The 7290-nt window shown below is 40.2% G+C and overlaps 1 pseudogene; it reads left to right on the forward strand.

Moving 5' to 3' along the window:
• Positions 5482–6361, forward strand: LOC102190410 (annotated as a pseudogene).

The raw sequence follows: 7290 nt of genomic DNA on the forward strand, positions 1-7290 counted from the left end.
CTAACTTCTGGAATACCCCCGTCACCATGGCAAGGGGAGAGCGTGGTGAACTGAGCACCGGCTGTGAAAAGACTTGGATGTCCTCCTTACTTGCATCACGACGGTCAAACCTGGTCATGTGCTGCTAATGGGTACAGGTTTCTTTTTGTAGTGATAGCAGTGTTCTAAAGTTACTCGTGATGGATATGTAACTGAAAATACTAAGATCCACTGAGTTGTATACTTTAAAATGCTGAATTTTATGAGAGTTATATCTCTATAGAATTGTTGTGTAACAGTCTAAACAAAAGTTTAAAGAAGAAACAAAACCTAGCCACCTAGCCATGCCTAATACAGCCCTATTGTATGCCTTGAAAGGAGGAAAACTAGGGTATTGGTGGATTGCTGCAATGACTGCCAAAACTCTTTTTTCCAGGTTTTATTAAAGGCCATTTATGCTGATAGTTACTTTATTTCCTGATAGTGAATATAAGCTGTTCAAATAAAAATGCTGATTTTATTACTGAAATCTCAGAATTTGAATGTAGATTCCAAATATAGATATTAAACAAATACACAGGAAATACCTACAAATTAGATACATACACATAATCTTATCATAATGTTTACAGGGCCCTGTCAAGAGAGAAAATAGATTTTTACATACCTTATGCCTAAATATTTAGAGGTGATAAATCAAGCTAATAAGCTATTCCTACGTCAGCAAATATGCCTCAAGCTTCCTCAAATTCTTGGACTCCTCCAGCCTGACACGAGTAAGCGGCAAAGCAGGGCTAGCTGGCCCCAGAGCAATCTTTGTCTCCCTCCATCCTCCCTGAAGAATGACTTTCCGCCCTCCCCTGCTGCGCCTCTCCTCCATCTGAGCCCCTGCAGATGCACCCTCGGACCGGCCCAAGCCTTTGCGGTGTGATCTCCGCCTCTGTCCACCCCCCAGGAGGGAGGCCTTCGAAAAGGTTCTCCAGGTGGGAAAGGGGCACATCCCTGAGCCCTGAGAGCTCACTCTCTGTGGAGGGACACTGTCAAGGGGGATGGAGCACAGCCCTTAAGCCAAGAGCCCAGAGTGAGTCCCTCTTACCAGATTTGACGGAGTTGTTCTGTAAGCAGAGAGGAAAATTTTGACCAAAAAAATAGCAATGTCTTCATGAGGCTTTGTATGCCACCTTGTGGTATTTTTTATGAACACTTAAAAACATAGCAGGAAATGCTGAGTATACTAAAGAAAATTTTTTGAATGAGAGGAATTTCCTCTCTCGAAACATTTTTAAATATCATAATTAAAATTTCTTATTTCATCATCTTTTAAAAAGGTAACTAAGGTTTACGAAATAAAACTTACTAGTTATGAGATTCATTCATACCCTCAGAAAAGATACGTATTATGTCCATGTGCTGTTCTGGCACTAAGGCTATATCAGTGAGAAATCTCTCTGGCTTCCTACACCTTGAAGTCCAATAGGAGAGTGAAACAGTGACCTGTAGCTCTTAATGAATACATTTCTTTACTTATATCCAATCTTAAAATCTCAATGATAGCCTTTTGTGTAGACATCTTGTTTCGGACCCTTACATTAAGCCTCTTCCACTTACTTTTGACTGTGTATAAAGTTCTAATAATGTTTTGTTCAGAGGTCTGGAAAGGACTGGGCCATTTCCAGTTGGAGTTTCTAATCATGATGATGAGTAATTAAACACCAAAATAAGCATTTAAGAAGCAAATTATTTTTTCAAACTTTTTTTTTCCATGGATGAATTTGTGATTGAGAGGGCAATGCCAGCTTTGTGCAGTGTTACAATTAAAGTTAAACAGGCAAAGGTCAATTCAATGCCATCAAATGAAAAAGTATCTAAATTGGTAGCTTGCCCAGAGTGTGAGGACCAGATTGACGGATTCTCCTGCTTCCCCTAATCTCTCTCTGTCCTCCTCACCCAATTTCTTCCTCACCCCCCATTAACACTACTTCCTTTGTGTACTCATGCAAAACTCATTAAGAAGGTAAGATGCGCTGGGTCCAGTGGACTTTCCTTACCTCACCATCTCATTGTCCACACTTGGCAGGTCCTTGCCAAGAGCGCATAGTGAGGAGAGCCATTTCCTTGGGCTGGCAGGTAGCTAGAGGAGATCAGATAGCCAATGATGCCTTCGCTCACTCCTTATCTCCACAGCCCAGTAGAGCTTCTGTTAGTTCTAATAAGAGGTCCCAGGAAATGAAGATCAGAAGAGAAGCTAAAGGGAACAGAGCCCAACTTCATTCCTTCCTGTGTGTTATTTTGAAGTAGAAGTGAAGAGAAAAGTTCTCACTGGAATGGTTCTTGCAGTATGCTTTCCTACTGCATTCTAACATGTAATCTATAGTCTCTGGGTTTCTGTGCTTTTCCTTTTTCCCTTTAGAATTCCATCCTTACACATATAAATATATGTATACACATACATATATATATATACAATTCATTAAAAAATTATATGTGGTAAATAAACTGATGAAACCATCATAGTGGTGGTTTATGTGACTTTGTCATAGCTAGAAGCAAGTCAGCAGCAAATCCACCTCAAGTTTGAGAACAGCCCTTACAGTGAATCCTCACTGATCACTAACTATGTTAATAATCACCCATTTTACCTGAGGTAGTTAATACATTATTAGTTTAAAAGGGACTCACTTATTTTTATGTAATATTAAAAAAACATAAAATCCAGAATATATAAAAATTCCTATAACTCAATACACAAAAAGAACCCAATTTAAAAATGGGCCAAAGGTTTAATTTACATTTTCTCAAAGAGATATGGAAATGAGATACCACGTCACACTCATTAGAATGGCTCTGATAGTTTTTAAAAAGAAAATAACAAGTGTTGATGACACTGTAGAGAAAGTGCAGCCCTTGTACATTACTGATAGGAATGTAAAAGTATAAAATGGTTCAGCCACTGTGGGAAACTGTTTCTCCCTCAGAAGCCTGAACATAGACTTATCATATGACCCAGCAATCCCACTCCTAGGAATATACCCAAAGGAACTGAAAACAGGCCCTGGAACAGATAATTGTATGCCAACGTTTACTGTAGCATTATCCAATAGTGAAAAGGTAGAAACAATCCAAATGTCCACTGACAGATGAATGAGTATAGAAAATGTGGTATACACATGCAAAGGAGTATTAGTCAGCTATCAAAGGAATGGAGTTCTGAATAATGCTACCACATGACTGACCCTTGAAGAAACTATCCTAAGTGAAATATGTCAAATATAAAAGGAGAAATACTGCATCAGTTCAGTTAAGTTCAATCTCTCAGTCGTGTCCGACTCTTGGCGACCCCATGAACCACAGCAGCCAGACCACCCTGTCTATCACCAACTCCTGGAATCCACCCAAACCCATGTCCATCAATTCGGTGATGCCATCCAACCATCTCATCCTCTGTTGTCCCTTTCTCCTCCTGCCCTCAATCTTTCCCAGCATCAGGGTCTTTTCAAATGAGTTAGCTCTTCGCATCAGGTGGCCAAAGTATTGGAGTTTCAGCCACAGCATCAGTCCTTGCAATGAACACCCAGGACTGGTCTCCTTTAGGATGGGCTGGTTGGATTTCCTTGCAATCCAAGGGACTCGCAAGAGTCTTCTCCAGCACCACAGTTCAAAAGCATCAATTGTTTGGTGCTCACCTTTATAGTTCAACTCTCACATCCATACATGACCACTGGAAAAACAATAGCCTTGACTAGAAAGAACTTTGTTGGCAAAGTAATCTCTCTGCTTTTTAATATGCTATCTAGGTGGGTCATAACCTTCCTTCCAATGAGCAAGCATCTTTTAATTTCATGGCTGCAATCACCATCCGCAGTGATTTTGGAGCCCAGAAAAATAAAGTCAGCCACTGTTTCCACTGTTTCCCCATCTATTTGCCATGAAATAATGGGACCAGATGCCATGATCTTAGTTTTCTGAATGTTGAGCTTTAAGCTAACTTTTTCACTCTCCTCTTTCACTTTCATCAAGAGGCTCTTTAGTTCTTCCTTGCTTTCTGCCATAAGGGTGGTGTCATCTGCATATCTGAGGTTATTGATATTTCTCCCAGCAATCTTGATTCCAGCTTGTGCTTCCTCCAGCCCAGCATTTCTCATGATGTACTCTGCATATAAGTTAAATAAGCAGGGTGACAATATACAGGCTTGACATTCTCCTTTTCCTATTTGGAACCAGTCTGTTGTTCCATGTCCAGTTCTAACTGTTGCTTCCTGACCTGCATACATGATTCCACCTATATGAAATATCCAAAACAGGCAAATCCATAGAGATAGAAAGTAGATTTAAGTGTTTACCAGGGCTTAGGGGAGAGGAAATGGAGAGTTAATGCTTAATGGCTACAAAGTTTCTGGTTGAAGTAACGAAGATGTTTTGGGAATAGTGGTGATGACTGCACCACAGAGAAGTGTCATCAATGTCACTGAACCATAAATGGTGAAAATGGCAACTTTCATCTTATCTCAATTTTGCCACAATTTAGAAAGATTAATAATGTAATATATAAAAAAACTATTGAGTTATTCACTTAGGTGAATTGTATGATATGTGAGTTATATCTTAATAGAGTTGTTTTTTAAAGGTCATGGGATACAACTTAAATTGTGCTTAGATGAAAATTTATGACCTATATACTTACTTATAATTGATGCTTTTGAAGTGTGATGTTGGAGAAGACTCTTGAGAGTCTCTTGGACTGCAAGGAGATCCAACCAGTCCATTCTAAAGGAAATCAGTCCTGAATATTCACTGGAAGGACTGATGCTGAAGCTGAAACTCCAATACTTTGGCCACCTGATGCGAAGAGCTGACTCATTTGAAAAGACCCTGACGCTGGGAAAGATTGAGGGCAGGAGAAGGGGACAACAGAGGATGAGATGGTTGGATGGCATCACTGACTCAATGGACATGAGTCTGAGTAAACTCTGGGAGTTGGTGATGGACAGGGAAGCCTGGTGTGCTGTGGTTCATGGGGTCACAAAGAGTCGGACATGACTGAGCAACTGAACCTTACTGACATACTTACTTACATTGGAGAAAATAAAGTTTACAAAGTAATGAGCTAAGCATCCAATTTAATGTGGTAGAAAAAGAATAAGTGACCAAGCCTAAGGAAAACAAGGCATGAATCATGAACATAATAGAAATTAATAAAATAGAAAATAAGTTAATAATGACAGGATGAACTAAACCAAAAGTTGCTTTTTTGAAGACACTAATAAATTGAGACAAATCTATCAAGTTCTAATTTAAAAAGTAAACAGAATTTATAAATACAAAATATTATAAAAGGGTCAGAATGCCATATAATGCAGATATTTAAAAGACAAATGATATTATAACTTAATCCTGATAACTTCAAAATCTTTATAAAATTGATAAATTCTAGAAAAATTCAACGTGCAAATGTGGTTCAAGAAGAAATAAGCCAGCTCTTTGGCAAGCCATGAACCCCAGGCTCTGTTCCACAGCATGGGGTTTGTTGAAGTTGTCAAGAATAAAGGCTACTTCAAGAGATACCACTGAAATTTAGCGGACAGCAAGAGGGCAAAACTGACGACTATACTCAGAAATGATTGGTAATCCACGATAAAAATAAGTACAACACACTCAAATACAGAATGCCAGTTCATGTAACCAACTGAGGTATCATTTGTCAGATTACTTACACCAGTCTAAAAGGAGATATACGCAGCTTATGCTCACGAACTCCCAAAATAAGGTGTGATAGTTGGCCTGACAAATAACCCTGCTGCATATTGTACTGGCCCGCAGGCTTCTTAGTAGGTTTGGTATCAGCAAGATTTATGAAGGCCAAGTCGAGGTGACTGTGGATGAGTACAGTGTAGGAAGCCCTGGTGGTCAGCCAGGTGCCTTCACCTGTTGTTTGGATGCAAGACTTGCCAGGTCTACTACTGGAAAGAAAGTTGGGGACCCTCAAGGGAGTTGTGGATGGAGGCTTGTCTATCCCTCACAGTATCACATGATTCCGTGGTTATGATTCAGGAAGCAAAGAACTCAGTTCTGAGGTTCACTGAAAGCTCACCATGGAGTAAAACATGGCAAATGACAGGCATAGCCTGGCTGAAGAAGATGAGGATGCTTGTAAGAAACAATTCTCTCAATATCGAACGGACTCTGTAACTCCAGACATGATGGGGGAGGTGTATAAGAAAGCTCATGCTGCAATGAAGAGAATCCAGTGGATGAGAAGAAGCCTAGGAAAGAAGCTGTAAAGAAGTGGCACCACCCCAAAATGTCACTTGCCCAGAAGAAAGACTGGGTAGCTCAGAAAAAGGCAGGCTTCTTTAGAGCTCAGAAACAGGCTGCCAAGAGTTAATACACGAAACCACAGTTTTCTATGAAGATTTCTCAGATAAAGACAATAATAAACATATTGACCAAGCAAATAATAAGCCACGTGATTTTACCAAACATAACAAAATTTAAGGAATACATAATTTTAATCTTACGCAAATTATTTTATGGTATAGAAACAGAAGTACCACTCCTTATATCTTTGGCATGAGGATAGCATAATCTTAAAATCTGAAAAAGATGGGATGAGAAAGGAAAATAACAGGTCATTCTCTCATGAACATGAATACAAAGATGTAAAAATAAATTAGTAAACTGATTCCAGTGATCTATAAAAATACACATTATGACCAAACTGAGTGGATTCCCAAAATGCAAGTTTGATTTAATTAACAGCTGCATTTCTAAGAGAGCTGGCCAAAAAAGAGTAGAAATACAGCCAATGTTTTAACGGAGAAAATTTAAGGAACTTTATAAAGATGAACAGAACCCACAATGAACGGTGGAACATCTGGTAACCAGAAATAGCCAGAAACCTCTAGGCCTGAGGGGGCAAAGAGTGGAAGTGCCCAGTGAGAGATGAATTTATGGAAGAAAATTTAACCGTCAGTGGTGGTCATCACAGAGAAAGGCACCCTCATCATAGAGAAAGCCAGAATTGTACAAGTCAGAAGTGCAACGATCACGGTTAGAACTGACCCTCGGAGAGGACCACCCTCCCATCTCATCTCGGGCTGCCGCTGCTGCTGCTGCTAAGTCGCTTCAGTCATGTCCGACTCTGTGCGACCCCATAGACTGCAGCCCACCAGGCTCCTCCGCCCATGGGATTTTCCAGGCAAGAGCACTGGAGTGGGGTGCTATTGCCTTCTCCCATCTCGGGCTAGTGCTTCTCATTTGTTGGTGCCCCCCCCCCCAAGAGAAGCCAGTGGCAGGGAGCTTGGGGTTGGGATG

Source organism: Capra hircus, chromosome 7 (assembly GCF_001704415.2).
Source record: "Capra hircus breed San Clemente chromosome 7, ASM170441v1, whole genome shotgun sequence".
In the NCBI taxonomy this organism is placed as follows: Eukaryota; Metazoa; Chordata; class Mammalia; order Artiodactyla; family Bovidae; genus Capra; species Capra hircus.